At 38.9% G+C, this 22,761-nt stretch overlaps 1 protein-coding gene across 5 annotated transcripts in view; it reads left to right on the top strand.

The window, feature by feature from the left end:
- BNC2 (basonuclin 2) overlaps positions 1 to 22,761 on the top strand; it is a 429,551-nt gene that overhangs the window by 178,388 nt on the left and 228,402 nt on the right. The gene's annotated exons all lie outside the window — the stretch shown is intronic.

Below are 22,761 nucleotides of genomic sequence, written 5' to 3'. Positions count from 1 at the left end.
TGTGATCTGTTTTGAGGCCTGATGTAGCAGCCTTTATTATGAAGGCAAAATTCTTCCTGAAGTCAACTGGAGTTTTGCCCGTCAAAAGGCTGCAGGATCATACTGTGTATTGTCTCCAGCTCTACTTCCCAGTATTTCCATATTTAAACATGTGAAATACAACTTGGTTTGCGTTTTGATTTGGTCTTTTTTAATGTGTTTTTCTATTAAGAGTGTGATGGGTGTTGTTTTCAAATTGCTTCAGAATACAGACTCCTTTTTAAGTGAGTAGCTCAGTGCAATTTTTTTTTGTTTGTTTTTAGCCATTGGCTAAAGCCATCGTCTTTAGATAAGTGCATAACTTTATCTTTAGCAAGGACTTTTTAAAATGACTGGGTTAAGACAAGGCTAAGGAGGACCTAATGTTAACCATCTTTCCCCTGTACCTAGTTCCTAACCCTAGTAAAATGGGTGTAGAGACTAGAGAAACATCCCACTTCCACACAGGCAACTAGCTGTGTCTTATCTGAGTTTGGGGCATTTAAAAAAAATGTTTAATTTGTGATCCAGCAGCAAAGCTGCGCTTTAATCAATACATTTTCAGCAAAAACTCTTCTGTTTGTCCACGTCTCTGGAGTCTAATGATTCTAAAGTAAGGAGCGAAGGGTCCAATCTCTCAAGGTGCTGTATTCTTTCAACAGCTGGAATTGAGGGCATGCTATGCCTTGCAGGGCATTTCAACCTCTCACTGATAAGGGACCAACTCCCTTGGCACAGCACTGGACAAAAGTACTGATACTACATCCAGATGCCATTTCCTCTCTCTCCATCTAGCTTTATTAACAGAACTGTAAGAATCTGTTGACAACAAACACATACAAAACTGCTTGGCAAGTAAACTCTCTCTCTAGAAAACAAACAACCCAATCTTTCCATTATGGGAAGCTAAATACTAGCAAAAGAAATCTGTCTCTTGCTTGTTCCTGATCGGTCTTGCATATAAAATGAAGTATTTTCACAGCGAAAATTCTGTATCAACATGGCAGAAGGATATATTTTTTCAGAGAGTAGGATAATTTTGACCAATGAGATTTGTGGCAATACATGCTAAAATGAGTGCTTCAGGACATATGTTGATCACCACAGGATTATACCCTCTTCTTTCTCTTTCTAAATGTCCAGCAATGCTCAATTTACTAAGTACAGTGTGAGTCGATCTTTTTTTTTGGCTTTCCAGTGAACCATCAGTTATTGGTCACTGTCAGACACTGGGAAGTGGACTTAATTGATTAATCCAAATACATATGTAGTGTTAACAAAATTTCAACTAATTCAGCTTTTTCTCAATTAAAAAAAACCTTAATTCTAGACTTTTTTTTTTTAAACTTCCATTTTGATTCACAAGCGTCCATGTTTCCTATTTAGTCTTTAAAATAAGGGGGTAGGGGGAACAGAGAGAGAGAGAGAGAAGAAAGAAATATATAATCCAATATCTAATTTGAATTTTCCTCCTTATCATTCCAAAAAGTAAGAGAAGTTGAGTGTGGTTGTTGGAAAGTTTTACATTGTCCCTCTGCCATCCTACAGTCTATTTGCATATCTTCTCCATCCACTTCTAGTACTGCCATTGACGTGATGGGACTTGGATTGAGGGCATGATAAAGCCCTTAGATATTAGCTAGTCGCAAACCAGACAGTAAAAAATGGTCTTCTGGAGTTTTAGAAAACTGTTGTGTGAGGAGGGGAAGAGTTTTCCATTTAATAAATATACTGAATGATAAGGATTTGTGTAGGCTGTGTTTTTATTTTACAGAAGCAAATTGTGTTCACTCTACTTTCCTCTTCTTTTTTGCTACAAAATATATGCCTCACCTACAACAAAAAATGACATCAATTCATTTTGTACCACACACTATTATTAAAGCATATCCTATATATATCATTAATTTATCAGTAAAATCTTTACATTAAAATAGTCCTTTTTTTGGAAGATGACATTTAGGTGTGCAGCCAGACAGTAGCAATGGAATTTTCTTCTTTCACAGACTTCGACCTAAAGTGAGCAGGGGGGCGGGGGGTGGGGAGCGGAGATGCAAAGTTGGCACCAGTATCCCCTAAAGTTCAGCTGTTTGGATCCAGGATTTTGGTTTTAAGTTCATCTCTAATAGATCATAAACACAAAAATATCAAGTAAGTTAGAACTCCTTGCAAATATACTACATTGCTCTCAGAACCTTCCCAATTGCTTCTCCAGTAGCTCACTAATAGTCTTTGATTGGCATGGAGATATCAAACCTTTATTAACATGAAATGATCAAAAATGATTTTTGCATATTGCATCAGACGGGTTTGTACAAAATGTATGCTATTGACTTCCTATTCCTTGCATGCCTCCACACTCCGTTCTAGTTGGAGCAAACCAAAGTTAACTCATTCAATACATTCTTGAAGAATTTAAAACATTTTTCAGTGTGAATCTTAACGTCGGTATCTCTTATTTTTTAAAAATTCCTTCCAAGTGCACTGCCAGTGTATCTGGAGCTGGGAGATGCCGCTATGTATATACATTGCTTTTTCCTGCTGCATCTCCCTCTTTGTCTAGCCAGTGCAGTCTGGCTATTCCACTGGAATTCTCAGTTGCTTGTCTGTTTCCAAGAGTGCCTGTTTTTCTTTTCAAATATATGTGCAGTCCACAGACCCAACCTTCTTCCATCTGTTTTCTTATGCTACCTCTTCTGAAAACATTGTGTTAGTACAACATGGATTCTATCATCCCTGACTATCTCGCTGGATTTCTATCCTTAAAAATGCGTGCTTCAAAGTTAGTAGGAACATCTAGTGCCATAAATTGCAAAGCCAAAACCCTGCCTTCATGGACATCTCTTTTAATATTGTGTAAACTGGAATTTTGTATAAACTTTGGAATATCCCATCCTTTACATATCTTCCCCCTCACTGTGGGAAGAACATCCTATTCCAAATAAGAGGTGCCAGCAATCTAGCCTATATATGGTGAAATCTTTTCTCACAGGTAATACCTAGCTTTTCTCGGTCAGAATTGTACATTTCTGTGTATTTCTCTCCAGTGATGTCTGTTAAGATACTGAATTAGGAATCACTTTTGTGCTACACATATTCTTTCCTGCCCAGTATTCCCTTTCTTTTAGGATGCCTCTTCTGCTTCCATTTTCTGTTCCCCACATAGTAGGAAAAATATTTTTGCATATTCAATCCAAAATGTATCTATCATGGTAGACAGTGTATGGATTTGCCAAGTGCAATTACACTTTTGACGTAAGATGTATGTCTGCCAAAAGCCCCCGAGCACTGTAGGTAATTGTATATGAGCTCCTTCATCTGCATGTGATAAGTGGGTGCCTTCTCTGGACTTTTAATCCTAAATGCCAGAAGTGAAAGAAGGCTGCTGCAAGTGTTGCCTCCTGTGCTGAGAGTTCATTTTCTGGATCTCATCATACTCCCAACTCCTCCTAGCGCACGCGCACACACACACACACACACACACTTTGCCTTTGAAAAGGTACCTTTCTGTCCTGATGCTGATTTGTGTTGGTGCTTCTGTCTTTGGTCTAGTATGTTCTAAGAAAAGGGGAAAAAAATGGTTTAACTTCCTCTCTCAAGTGAGGAGAAAATACCTTTCTTCCTGAAGCTTCTGTTCAAGCTCAGCACCCTGACTTTTGGCAGCTTCTGTGGTAGTGGGGAATGGACCATGAGCATGTCCTCCAGTTGTGACACCATCATGTTTCTTCCATTTGCTGGAGATTTCTCTGACTCTCCCACTCCTGTTCTTGGAGCCTTTAGTTACAATCTGTCTCTCTCTGGGGGTTACTCTGCCTACAGCTGGAGATGCCATTTAGGTTGGTTTCTTCCCTCTCTTTTCTTATTTCTTCCAGCTCTGTTAGCTATTTTCCACTATCAACACCACGTCATTGGCACCCCTTTCCCTCTTTTACCAGACCCCGCTACCATCTCCATTCTGCTTTACTTGCCTTGGCCTATTGTTTTGTTTCATTTCATTGTCAAAAGAGTATTAGCCCTGTCTTTCTTCCTCAATGCATTCCTTACTGTGTGAACTTGGTAAACAAAGAAAATATGAGAGGGGGGAATTTGCCATATTTCTTCTGTGACCCAGAATATGTAGTGCCTGAAAACCTTTTTCACACAGAAGGGAATACCCGCTGTTCTTTTTCTCTTAATTCCTTTGGGGGCGTGGTGAAGAAAGTCCTTTATTCTTGTTGTTGTTATATCTTTTGTTTCTGCTGATTATACACAAAGCAAGTTGTAAATGGTGCTTTCACTTACTATTGTAATTCCTTTGAGAGAGATACAGCACAGTAGCTGTGCACTCAGCCTTAATTTGCTCTAGGGATTGTAAAGGGACACTTTAAAGGTGCTTTTCACTCATTTCTGCAGCTTTGACAGAATGGAATTTAGTTTTGTACCAGACAAATGTCATGCAACTGTTAAAGCTTGAGCAGTATTTTAAAAATTTTAGTAGCAGTCATCACAGCATCAAAACAATCTCAATCTGGGGGTTTGCACGACACACAAAAGTCCCTAAAGGGTTTGTAAACTGCTTGAATTTTGCACCATAGCAAAAGAGAGAAATAATTAAAATATGACTAGGAAAGTACAAGTGGTGTTTTAATATATTATTTTACAGTGAAGTAATAATAGGGCTTAATTCAATATCTTCCTCTAACTGTCAATCAAACTAACTTCCTGAACCTGGAGAACATTAGGGCTACTAAACCAAAAGAGACACACTTACATTTGCTAATATGGTAATTTGCCATATGATTGGGTAATTATATTGGCTCTCAACCTGTTTCATATTTTCCCCCCATGGATACAGATGACAATCACAGCAGATTGTGTTGCACATTTAGGGTGTGTGTGTGTGTGTGTGTGTGTGTATTATATATATACATGAGAGAGACCTCCCATAATATAGGGAATAAAAGCATACAGATGTGTACACATACTCAGGCCTCTGCATATTCAATATCTTCATTAATGACTTGGATAATGGAGTGGAGAGTATGCTTATAAAATTTGCAGATGACACCAAGCTGGGAGGGGTTGATAGCACTTTAGGCAGGATTAGGCTTCAAAACGACCTTGACAAATTGGAGAATGGGTGTCAAATCAACAAGATGAAATTCAGTAAAGACAAGGGCATAGCACTACTTAGGAAGGAAAAATCAAGTACACAATTACGAAATGGGGAATAAGGCAATAAATGCTAAAAAAAAAAATCTAGAGGTTATAGTAGATCACAAATTGAATATGAGTTAACAATGTAATGCAGTTGCAAAAAAAAAAAAAGGCTAATATTTTGGGGTGTATTAAAAAGAGTGTCTAGTGTAAGACGCCAGAGGTACTTGTCCTGCTCTACGCGGCACCAGTGAGGCCTCTGCTGGATTACTATGTCCAGTTCTGGGCACCACACTTTAGGAAAGACATGGAGAAATTGGAGAAAGTCCAGAGGAGAGCTACAAAAATGATAAATTTAGAAATCCTGACCTATGAAGAAAAGTTTTTTCTTTTTTATTTTTTTGAATGGACATGTTTTCTCAAGACTAAACAGGACGGGGGTGGAGGGGCGGGGATCTGATAACAGTTTTTAGTGATGTTAAGGGTTGTTATAAAGAAGACTGTGATCAATTGTTCTCTATGCACACTGATGAAAGTAGGACAAAGCATAATTGGCTTAATTTGAAGCAAGGTAGATTTAGGTTATATATTAGGAAAAACTGTCTAACTATAAGGGTAGTTAAGCACTGGACTAGGCTTCCAAAGGAGGTTTTGCAATTCCTCTGTTTGGAGATTTTAAAGAAGAAGTTAGACAAAAACTTGTCAGGGATGGTCTAGGTATACTTGGTCAGTGCAGGGGGCTGGATTAGATGACCTCTCGGGTCCCTTCCAGCCCTACATTTCTGAGAATCTATTTTGCATTTTCTCATCTGAGGAAACTGCCGTGGAATACACCTGCAGAATTATTTACTCTAGTAAATACTCTAGTATTTTTAACTTTCATTAAAAAAAAAAAAAAAGGAATTATCCATCCATTACTGGAAATGTTATGCTGGTTGTATTTTAAGTTTTCATATTTAAATTAATAAAACCCTCTATTTCTGAGTACAGTGGGGCCTTGTGTGTGATAGAGTAACGAATACATGGTCATAGTGACTGCAAAGAGACACTCAGTTGGTCAAGTGTACTAGACTGCTGAACTGACCAGACATTAGGTGTTTTGTCATATTGTTACCCACAATGCTTTGCACAGTTAGGTTCTATGCGTGTCATACAAGAAGAAAAGCAAAATGGGGCATTAAGATGAAATAGAGCAGAAGTTCTCTAGCTGTCATCCATCAACGACTGGTGGTCTGCAGAGCAATTGATTGTGGTCCACAGCGAGCTGCTAGCTGTGAATTCTGGCTCCAGTTGTGAGTGTTGGTTTTCAGCTGCTGAATCACATTAATATTTTCCTACTGCTCCTTTTGCATATATGATAGGTTTCAGAGGGGTCCCCGTGTTAGTCTGTATCAGCAAAAACAACGAGGAGTCCTTGTGGCACCTTAGAGACTAACAAATTTATCTGGGCAACTAAGAGTCCTTGAAAGCTTATGCCCAAATACATTTGTTAGTCTCTAAGGTGCCACAAGGACTCTTTGTTGTTCTTGCGTGTATGTAATCATTGTGGGATGTAATGTTAAGTCTGAACTGGATTTTGGGTTAAATTGGATGCTGAGGAAAGGGGTACAAGATGTTTCCATTTCCTGGAATGAAACACTGTTCTGACTGTAGCATTCTGATCTGCTGGAGGTTAGAGAGTAGGGATTCTGAGAGGCTGTAAAAGTGGGAATTATAATATCCAAGATACACAGAGCCCTTAAGATATGGTTAAGAATGGAGTTCTCTGTCACTGTCACTCAAAGTGAACACGGGACACGGGAAGTACATCAGCCAGTGATTATACTAAAGAACATGATGATCTTGTTATGAAGGACGATAACTTGTGACTCTGAGCTGTGGGAGCTGATGACATGAGAAAAACAACCTTGTATAAAGTTCTGTTGCTGTTTTAAAAAAACAACAACCCAGCTTGAATAAAATTGTTAACCATTAATAGTAAATTTAGTAGACAAATCTGTTTCTGAAAGCCTTAGGAATGTAGTACTTTTAAAATTGAAGGAGAAAATTTAAAATCCTACAGAGATTTCATTTCAAACATAGGGCTTGATCTGCACTGTAGCTCTCTGGAAGAGTGAATAATAACATTAGGGTGAGGGGTTAGTATTAGCCTGCCACATCATATGTGATTGGGATGTATTCCTCCATGTTTCAAACAGTGGAACTCTCCAGTGTTGCTTGCTCCCTTCCATTTATATTGATAAACCCCAACAGTGATGAGGTTTGTCATAAAACACAAGTTCTCTGAATGCTACCTACCTAAAACTGGATTTTTTAAAAAAGTTCTATATGTGAGCATATGATAAACAGACACTGGAAGGCTCAGATGTAGAGCCATTAAGTAGATGTTTGTGCACATGTGGTCAACTTGCTATTCATTGTGCTGGGAATTAACTATTTTACTTTGTTGTACCCATTGCTGAAGTATCTGATTTTAATCCATTTCTAGCGAGAAGCTGCGGCAGCCTGAATCTAGTCCCTTTGTTGCTTCAGTTCAGTACAAAACAATGGCTTTCACAGGCAGGGTTTAAACAGAAAGGACCTTGGCCTACAACTTGGATCTTTTCTCTTATCACATTTCCTCCTTCCCTCTATCCAATGGTGATATCCTTGACACTTTCATAGTCTTCTCAGTGCTACCTTCAGTTCTTGGGATAACCTTCTGTTCCTGTTGAACCATGTCTTCACCCCTGTCTTCATTCTAAAACCTTCTAAAGACTCAATTCTTCCTCCTGGCTTACAAAAAAGGAATGAAGAAGAAAGATTCCTTCCCCTACTGAAATCTGTCTAAATCTGTCTCCTTTCTTTAGGTCTGTCCAGTGCAGCTTGTCTTTCTATGAAGTCTTCCAGGTTTTTAAGTTCTCTGGGGCTGGGATTACCTTGATGTGTGTCTTTGCACAGTCAGTGCTTAATGAAGAACAATAATAAGGAAAATGGCATCCTGCTGTCAGTTTCTTTAATTGTTAAGGGTCCTGCAACCAGAGTCTTCCATTGCTGTCTTGACTAAGGGGAGGGTCTTCTCCCTTTCCATTTCATTTCCCAAACTCTGTCCATTCTAATGCAGCTTTCTCCTTCCAGGAGGATTCAGATTCCATTAAGCCCATCTCCATTTCTCCATAGCAGCTGCTACCTACAGTCCCTGCAATAAGGGTGGACAACTGTAATCCCTTGCTCAGAGAAATGTCTTTAAATTTCTGGCATATACCCTGTCACTATCAGTTAATGAAAATGCCCCAGTGCAAATATTAGCATGCAAAAGAGATCATATGAATTGGGGATATACTCTGTAATATCTTAGTTCCGTAAAAAAAATTACCAGCTGGTGACAGATACATTTGTTCATATTTGTGAAAGGGCTTTTAAACTGAACCAAGTGAAATTTTTTAAAAAAATATTGTGTATGTTTTATTTAAGTGTCGGTAGAATGTCTGGCCCTGCAAAACCAAACAGAAGATGGGCCCCAAGGAGCTTACACTCTAAGCAGATGTACAAAATCCAGTCATGAAATGTCAGATTGACCCAGAGGATGGTTCCATCTTTGAGTGATGCAACAGGATTTTTAATAATGGGGATGAGGCAGCTTTCTGTAGGTAGCTTAACATTTTGCACGCTTTACAACAGATATGAGTTGTTTAAAGAGGGAGTGGAATAGAGAACAGCTATCGAGGCACGAGGAGCAACACGGAAGAAGGCATAAAGACAAGAGTGGGGAAAGACACAAATAAACAGTAAGGCTGGGCGTCAAGGAGAAGAATGAAAGGAGCAAGAAGGACTGGGAGATGAGATGTAGCCAGGAGCAGAGTTGTGCAGAGCCTTGAAGTTCAGGATGAGGAGTTTAAAATCAGTTTCCCCCAACTTTCTACATCAAAGATGGACATGACATAACCCAGGCAACAGGTAAGCAATCCTTATACCATAAATTTCCTGCTATGTTAGAGGAAATATATGTATGAAGTTGAGATGTCAGAAGATAAACAGCACGAACAAACTGGACAATATATGTATGAAAATTCTTTTGGCATAATCTTTTCAAATTGCAATTTTATTAGGTGAGCAAAAGTTGGTAGAGTAATTCTCTTGTCATTGCTCATGCTCCGTGAGGGGAAACATCCATGAACAGAACTCAGATATCCAAAATGTACAATGTGACGTTGGTTTTAGTGACATGAAAAGGCATGGCACCCACCTATTTTTTAGCTGTAGCTTGCAAGCTAAATTGTTTTACACTACAAATTAGGGCTTTCCAGAAATCCGTGGCTGAACAGGAGGTAAAGAAGAGAGTCACAGGATCTTCATCAGTAGATTTGTTTTAAAGTGGTGGATAACTTGAATAATCCAAGATGCCTCAGTTCAACAGCAGACTCAAGACTCTCCCATTGCAAGGAACCTTCTAGATATTTTGCTAGGAAAATATCTGAACTATACACATCATTTGGAGTAGAAGACACAATCTTGAGGGGACATTTTGAATGTCTTCTCTTTTTCAGTTTTGACTAGCATCACTCACTGAAGCCAGAGATGTGGGGAGAAGTTTATGCCCTAACCTATGTATTAGACCCATGTCCTTCCTGCCTGGTGAGGATTGGTTGGGAATTATTGGGTATATTGCTGAAAATCCAGTGCCTCTGTTAGGGAGGGCAGGATGTTGCCAGCCTTGAAAGAGACCTGCATGCTTCCATTGCTCTAAATATCATCTCTTGCCATTGACAATCTAGTTAGCTAACAACTAGTACTGCATCTTCCTTTTCTGTGTAAGGTTATTGATGAATTTGTGGTGAGAAACCTTCCACAGCATCTAATTGACTCAGATCTACCTGACTCTTGTTGATTTGGGTACACACTTGATTTGGGATAGAGAATGCTCTGGTTGCACTGGTCACTAATCTCCCAGTGATAGACGATGATCAGCTGTCAATATGCTGCTGATATTAGATCTCTCAGCTTCCCTGCATGGCAGGAATGGATGGGGGCTGCCTTGAAGTAACTTTGTTCTTTCCTAGTTCAAAGGCCCCATAAAATGGTATTAGACAATAATTCATCAGCTCCAAGACCACTATTGTGTATGACAGAGATCCATTTTATTGCCTGTCTTGTTGATCAGGTATATGAGGCAGTTGGGAGCATTAACAGAGGACATTTGGGGCTTCACTGTTATTGGATGCTGATTACATTTCGGTTAATGCTCCTCTTGACTTATCCAGCTGAATCAGTTGATAGACTGGTCCAGTGTCTGGTGGAGATTGGGGGCTGCATGTGAGTGAGATGTCCGAGACTAAATTCAGCTGAGGTGGAAGTGATGCTTGTAGGTTAGGAGAAACAAATGGAAGAGGTGGCAGAAATGATATCAGAGCCTTAAGCTGAGGGCATTTAGCTGTCATTGGTAACTTTAGGGTCTGCTAGAACAACAGCTGCCTTTAGTAGCAGTGGTGCTCTCAAAGGCAGTTCTTGCTATTATCATCCATGTCATTGTTACTTCAGGGTTAGATTATTGCTATGCACTTTGTGGGGAGCTACATTTTAAGTTGATTTGGAAGCTGGAACTAGTGAAGAAGCCAGCTATCTGCTTGGTAAGCTGGGCATCCTATAGAAAGCACGTGACACTTATGCTCTAAAACCTGCATTGATTTCATGAGAGTTTCTAGCTAGATTTTAAGGTGCTGTTTTTTGACCTGTAAAGCCCTAAATACCCTGGGACCATTCTACCTGGGAGACTGCCCCTCCCTCATGATATATGGTCACTGTAGGGATCAGCAGATGCGCTGATTCTAGATCCCCCTCAATATAATATACAGGGGGATGCTGGAAGGGTGTTCTCCATAACGGCCATGAGGTTGTTCCAAAATAGCCCATATTTACTCATGTATTTATTTTTTCAGGGCATGCTGCAGGGCCAATTTGTTTCACTTGACCTTTATGGGCAGGTTAGTGACATACTGGCCAACGTGTTAGGGTATTCCCAATTGTATTTAGAGCTGCTGCTTGAAAGAACAAGTGAGCTGACTGAAATTTATAATTGATTTTAAATAATTGACAGGATGCTTGTGAATGGGCACTTTTTAGTATTCTAAATTTTATATGAAAGGATGCACTGGAAATGCCAGGTGTGTGACATGCATGCAACATTCTTCAACCCTCATTTCTACCGTAAATGCCTGACATTATAAACCTTGCAGTGCATACCTCACAGGGGTGTTTTGAGCATTAATTGGTTAGTGTTTGGACAGCACTTTGAAGATGTAAATCTCTATGTAAGTGCTAAGTACTATTATTGTTGTTAACCTCTTGTGATTACAATTAAACATCACTTCATGGAAAGCTATTCACAGGAATTCCATTATAGAAGTTAGATATGGAAAAGATCTATTTCGGGTAAGTCATCTAGTCCATCCCTTTACAGTGTCGGATTTTTCCATACACGATATTTTTTTCTAGTGCTTTCTTCATACTTGTTGGAAGTTTCTTAATTGATAGGTCTTCAACCACTTCCTTGGGAAGTTCTCAGTCTATTTGATTTTATCTGACACTTAACCTACAATTACATTTTCTCTGTTACATCTAGTTTTACACTCTCTTGTACTAAGGGTGTCACTTGGGAAATGCCTGCAGCACACTGACCCCTGTCTCCCAGATCCTGTAAAGGGGATCTGGGAGGGAGTATCACCACCTGAAGAAATTTGGAGCAAAATGGTATAATTTTAGGAGCAGCTTGTAACGTGTCTCGTCCAAGACCACATCCAACCAAGGTTATTTTTTGTCCAGTTGTATGAAGACTGTTACTGGTTGGAATACACTTTTGATTTTCCCACTTCCCTTAGCTCACCCCAACAGCTATGAAAGAAGAGACATGTATATTCGCCTTTGTTATTAGGGAAGTTTTTGAAAATAATTTTCTGAGATAATAGATCACTGAACAATCTGTTTTGTGATCTTGAAGTATCAGAGCAAACTGTTTGTGGTGGTGTTACTCTCTCCTAGAATAATTATTTTGTAAATTCAGTTTAAAATAGTTGAAGCAGCCTATGTAATAGATAAGAACTAGAATTAGGTATCTTGAACCAACAAAAGCATGCCTTCAGCTAATTGTGGCTAGTAGTGATCAACAGCCAGCTCTACAAATGTGGATGTTGTGGCGCCAAAAAAAAAAAAAAAAAAAGCAGTAATTCTCCAAATGGGGATCTATCAGGATTTTCGGTTACTGATGTGAATCACAGAAAGGATAGGATTGAATGCATAGCATGTATTTTATTTTGCCCATCTTTTCCAAATAAAGTTGTCATAGAATCATGAGCAGATTCTCCCTCAATGCACTCACCATAAGTGTTAGTGCCAATGAGCCATGCATATGCATCAAAAGAGCACATACACCTCCGAAATGTTGTTTCAGAATATTAGGGGGAACTGTTGCCTTTAACATGAAGAAAGGGCCCCACTGCTGTTTTATGTGCAGCACTATTTATATATATTTTTTTCTCTTTATAGAGATAAATTTTTCCTTTCGAAATCTAAATACACTTCATTGTGCTTTACTGGCATTTACAACTCCTACAATTAACCCAAACACAGTCACTTGCTTGGATAATAATTCCACGTACTGGTTGGACTTGATAAATGCCACCAATGAAGCCTCTTGATGTATTAAAGTAAATAATGAGGCAACATTTCGCTACCAGTTTATACACAATATATTGTGATGTTTCATAAGCCAGAGTTTCTTCCTTCTGTGAACACTTACTTCGACCCCTGCCTTTTTTTTTTTCAGGCATACTGGGGGGCAAGTGTAAATTTCCATAAAATTTACATGAGGTGCTTCCTATAATTAATGAACAATTATGGCTGCTGTCTGGTCTGCATTGTAATTAACCGTGATAAGGCTTGTTTATGGAAGATACTGTTCCTGTAAGAATTTGACAAGTTGCTGTGAATTTGCCAGATTATTATACAACTTGCTGCATTCACTTATGGAATCACAGGGACAAGTTTTGCTCTTATTGCAGCTGCTTCCCCTTAAATGCAGCCTAAGAATGAATTGAAAGCTGTCCCTGACAGGTCATTGAAGAAAGCAATAGGTCTAGCCCCTTCAAATTTTTACAGAGTTTAACAACTCTTTGCGCAAGGATTCACAGTGTTATACGATGTCGCTGTTGGAAATGGGACAGTAATATCTGACTTTATGGCCAGGAAAAGTCAATGAAATCATTATACTGTTGTCTACTATGCAATTCTGTGGGGAAAATATTGTAATTTTAAAAATCAACAACAAAAGAACTTAAAAAATAAGCCAAAATAAAAGCACGCTCTCTCTCAGAAACAGTAAGTGACCTTGTGCGCAAACACAGATGCTGTGCACAGCAAAGTGATCTCTGCGGACTGGTAGCATTTTATCTGGCCACTTGGTCGGTCTCTCTCTCTCTCTCTCTCTCTCTTTTTTTTTTTTTTAAGGTTAAGAACTGTTCAAAACATTACTGTCTAGTTACTGTGGTGTCTTTCATTTAGATTCTGTTTATTGACTAAACCACAAGGATCCCTGCCCAAAGTACCAGGCGGTCTACGCTTGAATGATTTTGATTTTCTAACACCAGCCCTGGGGTTTATTTGAAAAATGTACATATACTGCAGCTTTAACAAGTCAAGTGACTGCATGATTTTGACCATGGAGTAGAGTATATCTGAAGATCATTAAATTAAAAAAAAAAAAAGGAGCGGGGAGGGGAAGAAATGTAGTAGTCACTGTACCAGCGCAGTGCATGTATGACACATGGTTTTTGTCTTTTCATCTTCCACAAGAGCCAAAAAGTTTCCTGCCGTTCTTTCCAGCTATTGACAAATGATTGCCAGATGTGAGATCTTTGCAGTGCTCTTTCCCCTTCGCAAACCTGCAGCGATGGGATATTCGATTCTCCCTTGCCCATTTCATCTCCTTTCCACATCTGCCAGGGACACACAGGCAATACATCCCTACATGAGAGTTTAAAGTTTATTCAGCTCCTTCTCCGTCCTCCCTACCCCCACCCCTGTGGTAAACCATTCATATGGACTTCATTCTGTTGTCTCTGACTTGACATAAATCTCCGTGGTATTAAGAATAAGTTGTTTATTTTAACTACTTGCATCTAGGTAACGTTACTATTTTGTTTATTTTATTTAGTTTCTTTTATTTGTGTGTATGTGAAAAGTATGATATAGCTTTGTCAGTTTCTGTTGTTAGGCTATACAAACAGCTCCTCCTTCTGAAAATGAGGCATGAGATTTTGAGAGATCTTCTGCTAAAGCAATTGTAATGAATAACTAAATAAACATCAGACATGACCTCTCTGCTGCAAAACAGTTGTTTAAAAGGATTATTAAAAATAGGTGAGAAAATAAGCCTTCAACAGCTTATGGAAGATGTCCCATCTCCACCACTTTCCCCCACAGCTACTGTATTCAAGATGGTTTGAAAGAGAGCAAGTTTCTCTCCAAGTAGCTTACAATAGCTGTGAGAGAACTAATTTTTAAGGGACCTGAAATAATCCTGGCAATGGCTACACACCTAATCAGAGTCATATACAGGAGTCTTTTTTTGCATCTGTTTCGAATGTGTACTAATAGGTTTTTTTTTTTCCTCTCTCCAAATTCCCCTTAAAAAACATTTTAAAAATAACACTTTCCAGCTCCCAGCCTTTCTGTAGGGTGGGCTGACACAGGTGGCCTTTCTGCTTTAATACTGTGCTTTTGGCAAACTTAACAGCCCCGACTCCTTGACAAAGATCAGCATCTTTTCTTTTTTTTTTTAATTAAAAAAAATCAATAGACTGTCTACCATACGTGCTCCAAATAGCTAATAGAATTGTCTTCAGGAATATAGTTACTTGTTTTTTAAGCCTAAGAACGCAAGAGCTTTGCCTTTCCTCTCTTCTGTGACAGTGGTGAAGCATTCATTTGGCATTAACACTTCTTATTCAGCCTTTTAAGAAATAGATCCATAACCTCAATTTCAAAACAGGCTTCATAAACAAGTATTTTTAAATTTTAGGGTATTCTTAGGTTCCCACCTGCTCCTTTTAGGGATAACTTTTAATTAAGGCGGGGCACCCATAGACTGGAACCCATAGACTGGAACATGCTAAATGACTAAAGTAAGCTAATCTCAAGTGAGTGAAACATTTCCGATGTTCAGGGTTTCTTTAAGTGCAATTTTTTTTTTTTTTTGCGGCTGAAGGAATAGGACAGCAGGTGACAGTGTACTGCCCATGTGGTTACCTCCTTACCCTTTTGAAAAAGACAATGAAACAAGGGATAGAGGGAAAAGATATTTCACGAGGAAAAGTTATCATTTTTGAAGGTTAAGGCAAAAAGTTGTCTCTACCCTTTCCTAAAACCACAAGGTTTGAAGCTCAGGAAGAGGAGATACGATCCTTCAAGTTCAGAACACTTCACATACTTTGTCCTCACTAATGCACTGTCTGGTTTCTCATGCCTTCTTGCTTCCCTCACCATGGTTACCCAGGGAGGTAGAGAGGTGCTAAGCAATGGAGGTGTCATCCGGCCTATGCACCTAGGGAACGTCCTTCAGAGGACGACTTGTCACTAGCCGTCAAAGAAGAGAATGGCTTTGTGGTCTCTGAACATCTGGCAGTGCTGCACAGGAAGCGGAGGGGGTGTCATTAATTGTGATGAAATAATTTAAACCATCAGGAATAAATGAGGCTGTTAAGCTGAGTTCAGATTCCATTTGCCATGCACATGTGTCGAGCAGTCTGTGTGCAGTTAAAATTTTTTTTTTGAATTATATTAGCTTGTGAGCAGAAGTGAAACAGATACTGTAAATGAAACGAGTTACAGTGTGATGACATCGTGTAGAACAGCATTCAAAGAAAGAACTTGAAGATCAGTGTACAGCAAAGTGCTATGTTCCTTAGATCAGTTTATGCTTAAATTCATACCTGAAGTCCGGGAAGTTGCATGGGTACAACTGAGAATAGTACTGTATTTTGCCTGCTGTACTTAGGACTAAAACAGAAAGTGAAAGACTCCTAGAATGTTCTAATATCTGCTTACTATACAGTTTATAAATAGCTATACCTGTGTAGAGAACTTCCCTCCAAATGTTAGTAAAGCAGTGGGATTTTTTTTTTCCAAACCATGAGTGTTGGCCAGTGACTGACCAGGCTAGTAACTTTGGAATTGGACAAAAGCAGAGATACTGGCAAGTAATTAATACCTGACTAATGCCCCATATTAGACTGGTTCTTGTGAAATTTCATGTAGTTCTTACTTTCACATAAGTAAAAGTAGATTTTTACTTCACTTAGTAGATTGTAGATTGACACAAGGTTTTCCTCGATATGGATCAGTGGTATTAAAAATTATATATATATATCCAAAAAACAAACACCACCCAGGATTTCAGCATCAGTGCAAGTACAAAAGGGAAGTGGGGAATTTGTAATAATTGGGTGTACAAGATCTAGCCCCTGAATTTGCATTTGCTTGGCCAGTTCTTATACAAAGGATAATCCGTGTGGACACCAACCTTTGTCAGGATTGTAGGGATAATAGTTTCAAAAGGTCAGACTCTCTTGAACAGTTATTACGTACAAATTTAACTTCTCTTCAGCATTATGGGACAGATTATCTGGCCCTCAGTTATGACTTTGCAGTGCTCAGACAGCACAAAGAGAATAGAAACTGGCTGCAAATCTCCAGCAGGTGTAGACCTGGAATAGCTGATTTCCTGTTCCTGCAGTTAGGGGACGTATGGGGTGGTAAGGAGTTGTGTCCAGAGCGCACAGTGCTCTAATGATCCCCATTTGAGCAGTCCACCTGCATTGGTAGCCAAAGTTTAGAGCAGCTCTGAGGTTGCTCTAAAATTTTGTTGGTGCCAGCATAGCACTGGCTGGGTTCCTGACTACTCTCGTCTGCCATGACCAACAGAAATTGGGTACAGCAGAGATTGGTCTATATTAGTACATCTTTATTTTTTCCTTGAGCAAACATTTTCCAATTTTGTTGCTCTAGCTTGCAACATCATGAGTGCTCTTAACTCCCAGTGGGAGTTGAGGGCACTTAGTACCTCTCAGGATATAGGACAAGGTTCCTCATAAGATACCTTGAGGTCCTAAAAGAATTAAGCCTAGTATTCTAAATCAGGGTTTTCCCCTGGGATTGCCCTTTAAAGATATCAATGTCATAAAGCTTCAGTAGTCTTTATTGACTTCCTGCACCATCAGCTTCATTAGTTATTGACAACTATTTCCTCTACCAAAAATATATGTATTTTGAATATCTTCCTTGTTTCTTGTCTTACTTTTGCAGTGGTAGCAGCAGCAGCAAAGGATGAGGTGGCAAAATGCTTTTGAGCAACAGAAATGACAGTATCTGGATCACCAGTATACATAGCATACATCAGTGTAATCCTTTCCAGTTACTGGTTGCATTTACTTTTTCTTTCTTCTTGTTGCATGCCCTGCAGACAGAGCAATCATCTGGTTTAGTAGCAAATTCTTATTAAATGAAAGTTTGTACATAAAAATAAAATACTGATGAACATAGCCATGGCTCTCTTTAAAAAAATGATATTAATATATAACTTTATGTATCAGGTGCCCCTTCCTGCCTGATCACAGGAAGTCCTTTTGGAACTGTGCAGTGATTAACAGAAAATTTAGGACAGCAACAGGGCATTTTCATGTCAATGTGAAGCTGTAGCACTATTAGGCCAACATTTTAAAAATGAGTGCATAAAGTTATGCACCTCTGCTATCTGAAGACACCTAAATAAATATGGCTTGATTTTGAGAGGTGCTGAGCACCTTCCACTCCAATTGAATTCTCAGGTGAGGTTGGTATCTGTAGAAGTCAGGCCACATTAATTTCTTCTTTCTTTGATTTCCACCTGTCAGTTCAACAGTTGTGATAGGGCCCAATGAAGTCTGTCTACCACTTTCTGTCGTGTGCCTGGTTCATGGCTTTGTACATCTTTAAACTTAGGCACTAGTCTGCTGCATGGATGAATGTTACTGAAAACAAACTGAAGACGATACCATTTCTGTTTTTAAATGTCTGTGTCTGTGTGTTGTATCTGAGATATTCTAGTTCCCTCCCCACCGTGCTATACTACCACCATTCACTTTCTGGATTAAGGGCAGTCACTTTTTAAAATTTTTGTAACTATGTTGATTTACGTACTGGCCTACCAGACTGTCATTTTCCTACCCACTAATCTATACCACCATGCATTAACAACAGTTTACATGCTGCTGGAAGCTGGGGAGAAACAACCCCTCAGCAAAGTCACCAGAAAATGTATAAATAAAAACTCTGTGTCCCCCCCAGACTGGTATATGGTATATTCATGCTAGTGCAAACAGCTCTTTCCACAGAATAGGGGGTGTGCATGTATGCATTTTAAATTAGTTAAGTAATAGGGTTAACCTCTGGCAGTTTTAAGGCTTTGGAAGGGTACTGGGTAGAGAACAGAATTCGCAACTGTGGGGTGAACAGATACTGTTGTAGGCATTGTTAAAACATAGCAACTTAAGAGTAAAAGTAAAAGCTGACAATGGAAGGCAGTCCTCAAGGAATATAACTATTTGTCTGCTAGCTCCAGTGAAATGCAAACTGTTTTTTTTTAAAAAAAATAGGTAAGACTTAAAGGATCTTGTCTTTGATTTTAGGCATAAAAAGGCCATTCCATCCCCATGAATTCGTTTGTCAGCCAGATAAGTCAAGCCAATTTTGTGTACAGAAGAGAAATGTGTATTGATAGCAATGTTTCATAAAGCTTGGTTGTGAGGCTCATGATGTCAAACAGAAATATTGTGATGATGGAACGATGTTTCTCGGTATGGTTTTGTCATCAGTTAGAGCAATTTTGTCTGGCAGTTCTGCATGCAGAACTCGCACTGAAGTTGGGTACATCCACAGAGACATTTGTGCAAAAGAATTGTAAGCCTGGCTCCCAGTAAGGAATGCAATTTTTTTAGCATGGGATTTGTATTCTTTTAACCCCTTGTTCACTTCCCCCTTAAGTATAAATAGCCTTCAGATACTATTTTATCAAACCACAGCAAAGTTAATTAGAAATGCTACTTTCTGTCTGTTGGCTATGTTCTCTTCAGCTGCTATGACCCACATTTAAAAAAAAAATCACTTATATATGTAGCTATTAGGGATTCCTTATATAAAATAAGGATGTTTTCTTTGCTGTTCAAAGGAATTATGTTTACAGGTACTCGTCTTAAAATCAGTGGCTAAGTGTTCAAAAAATTTCCCATGAATGTTGGGTGAATTGGTGATTCTGTTGTCATCTGTCTGGGAAGCAGCAAAGTAGAAAGAGGAAAAATGTGTTCATGGAAGCAATTGGCCTGATCAGGTAACTCCTCTGTGTGTGGCACTTCCATTAAAGTTAATATAATTCCACACCTGCAGTAGCTGCAGGATCAGGTCCTAATTTTGTAGTGGAAAATGAATATAGTAACATACGTCCTGATTTTTCAAATGTACTGAGCTCCCATGGACTTCAGTAAGATTTCTGGATACTCGGCGCTTCTGAAAATCAGGCCCATAGGATTTAGTTCACCAAAAAAAAAAAAAAAAAAAGCAGCAGTGAGTGCGATTTTTGTAGCAATTATCAAAGAAAATATATTTACCTTTTTCCAAATCACTGTATGCGTTTTGTATGTCTGGATATAGACTGCCAATATATTGCTGCCAAATGTGTATATTTTCCTTTGGTTGAACTGGATTTCAAATATGCTCCCTGCTATGGCATTAACAAGTAGCACAAAACCCATGTAATTCATGCACAAATATTATCTTTATGAATTGAGCTATTACTGTATGATGTGGCAGGCATTTGTAGACTTACCCTTGAATCATACTTGATTTATACTGTTTGAGTGAACTGGGAGAGTAGAACTCCACATATAACAAAATGAAATGGTATATTTTGATTGATTCTGGGCTAAAGAATAAAAATTGGTTGTCTAATGTTAATTTAAAAACAAAAAAACTGATTTGAAAACGTAGGCATTTTATTTTGAAGAGACTGTTTACCTCTTCCACTTGATTTCCTAAAGTGAAGCAACTATTTACTAGTGATCCGTACAATACTGACATCCCATTCTAAATGTGAGATTTTGTGTTATTTCTGTGGTTTGTGAATCAGTAGTCACTGAAGGATTTCAGACAAATTATCCATGAATGATTTGTTCAGTGTTTTCTTAATGAGAAAAACCAGAGAATAAGACCACATGACAATAATGGTAAAAGTACATTTTAGGCATTATGTTTAGGCTTTTGTTGAAAACTCTTAAGCATGACAACGTCACTAAGCGCAAATTTTTCACAGTCACAGTTGAGCTATGCAGACATATTTGAGTTAGATTTGGTCTGTTTTCTGGAAGTTATTCAGGTCAACTATTATTCTGCCTTTACCAAAACAGGAATCTATTGATTAAAGATGAGGTTTATAATGGAAAACTGTAGCTTCATGCATTGGAAAACAACAAAAAGTGGGGGTAGGCAATGCCTCCTTCACGGGCGGAGGGCACTTTTGTTCAATAGAAGCCACTGTTTAAATCTAGGAGAAAATAATATTAATTAAAAACGACAGTCTTCTTTAAAATAGGAGGAATCCTTGCTGCTTTTACACTTCTTCTTTTCTCCCCTTTCCCCAACCCACTCACTGCCTTTGCATGGCCTCACAATCTATTTCTCTCTGGTTCCTCTTCTATTTAAAATACATAAAATGAATGTTCCTTGATTTGCCTCACATATGGGCCCCCCTCACCAGTTTCACACACACCATTTGGTGATCAGCCTTTTTTCTCAGAAATGAAATTTCAGGGAGTTGTTGAACTATGGCAGTTGCATGCCCAAGGGTCTCTAGTGGGGCTGCTGCAGCTCTTTAAAAGCGTTGCCACAGCCATGCTTACAGGGTCTGGGGGTGCTTCAGAGCCTTGCAGCTTGGCAGCAGGAAAGAACAAACCCACTTCAAAGGTGGAATGTGGTTCTTGAAGAAGGTTTTTTCTCTTCCCTGCGAAGTTGTGACAGCAACCAATGTGGAGCTTGTGAAGCATGCCAGGATCCATGCTGGTTGTAAGTCTATAGCACCTAGCAGAAAGGATCTTGGGGGTGTTTCTGAACCCCAAGGCAGGTGATAGCTACTAAATTTTCCAAAATACCCACTTGGAAGGCGGTTGTAGGTAAATACTGTGTGTGAAGGAAAAGATGCAACATTATGATTATTTTTTGTGGTTACCTTTTTTTTTATTGGTTCCATAGCAAATTTGAAAGCAAAAAATTACAAGGTAAGAGTCATGGAACAGTAGATGAAAAAACATCAAAGTTTAAAGCTGAGGGCCCTAGGGTACAGCTAAATTCTTTTATGCATAGACACTCATATAGTGGTTCCTTCAGTTACACTGTATACCCTTCCTGTCTCCTTTTCCTGCACATGTAGTTTGTCAGAAGGAATTCAGAATCTCTAACATTAAGGTAGAATGTCATAGCAAGAAAAAAACCTAAGTTGCAAAAAATGTGTATGCTGGTTACCCCTACTAATTGGGCTGATTATTAGAGACACCCAGCACAGAAATTACTTTTAACTAACTTTTATAAAAACTTTTTCTTTCCTTTGATAAAATGATTATTATTTACTATTTGTCTGGCAGAAGAGCCTAAGAACTCCGTTATGATCTAGGACTCCATTGTGCTAGGCGCTGTACAAACCCAGAACAAATCTTGTTGTTACTCCCATGTTTGATGAAGAGATCCCAGAGTGGGGCATCAAAAATACTGGAAATCTCATTGCCACCCAGGTAGTTATGGTATTGGTAATGATGAATCATGAGTTATATGTTCAGTGAACCAGGAAATAACAAGAGGATATCAAAGAAGGGAAAAGATTTTTTTTTTAAGCTAGTTAAAACTTACTACTTTGCTTAATTTAATTTTCATTTAAGTTTCTGGTGGCAAGTGAAAGGGAAGGGGATTAAGCAGCTAGCTAGCTGAGCAACAAGGAAAGAATTTCAAAAGAACAAAAAACAGTTCAGTTGACTGAATTAAGTTGCAGTCAGTAGTGAGGGCTAGGGGCTGTTTTTAGTTTTCGTTGTTCCATGGTGAAAGCTATTGACCAATTAAGAAGGCGATTAGTGCAAATCTATGTTTATGGCTTGACTAAGTCTCCATCAGTGGGGCTGAATGGTGTAATAAAGGTTGTAGTACTGGGGCTCTTCTATTGGCATATGATTCTAAGTTGTAACACAGAAACTTCCGCAGAAGGACTATAAGAACATGAGAACGGCCATACAGGGTCAGACCAGTGATACATCTAGCCCAGTATCTTGTTTTCCAACTGTGGCCAGTGCCAGATGCTTCAGAGGGAATGAATGGAACAGGGCAATTATCAGGTGATCCATCCCCTGTTGCCCGGTCCCAGCTTCTGAAAGTTAGAGGCTTAGGGACACCTAGAGCATGGGGTTGCATCCCTGGACAGCTTGGTTAACAGCCAGTGATGGACCTATCTCCCATGAACTTATCTAATTCTTTTTTTTAAACCAGTTATAGTTTTGGCTCTCACAACAT

Source organism: Chelonia mydas, chromosome 5, assembly GCF_015237465.2.
Source record: "Chelonia mydas isolate rCheMyd1 chromosome 5, rCheMyd1.pri.v2, whole genome shotgun sequence".
Lineage (NCBI taxonomy): Eukaryota > Metazoa > Chordata > Testudines > Cheloniidae > Chelonia > Chelonia mydas.
This window is presented reverse-complemented; position numbering and strand designations above follow the sequence as displayed.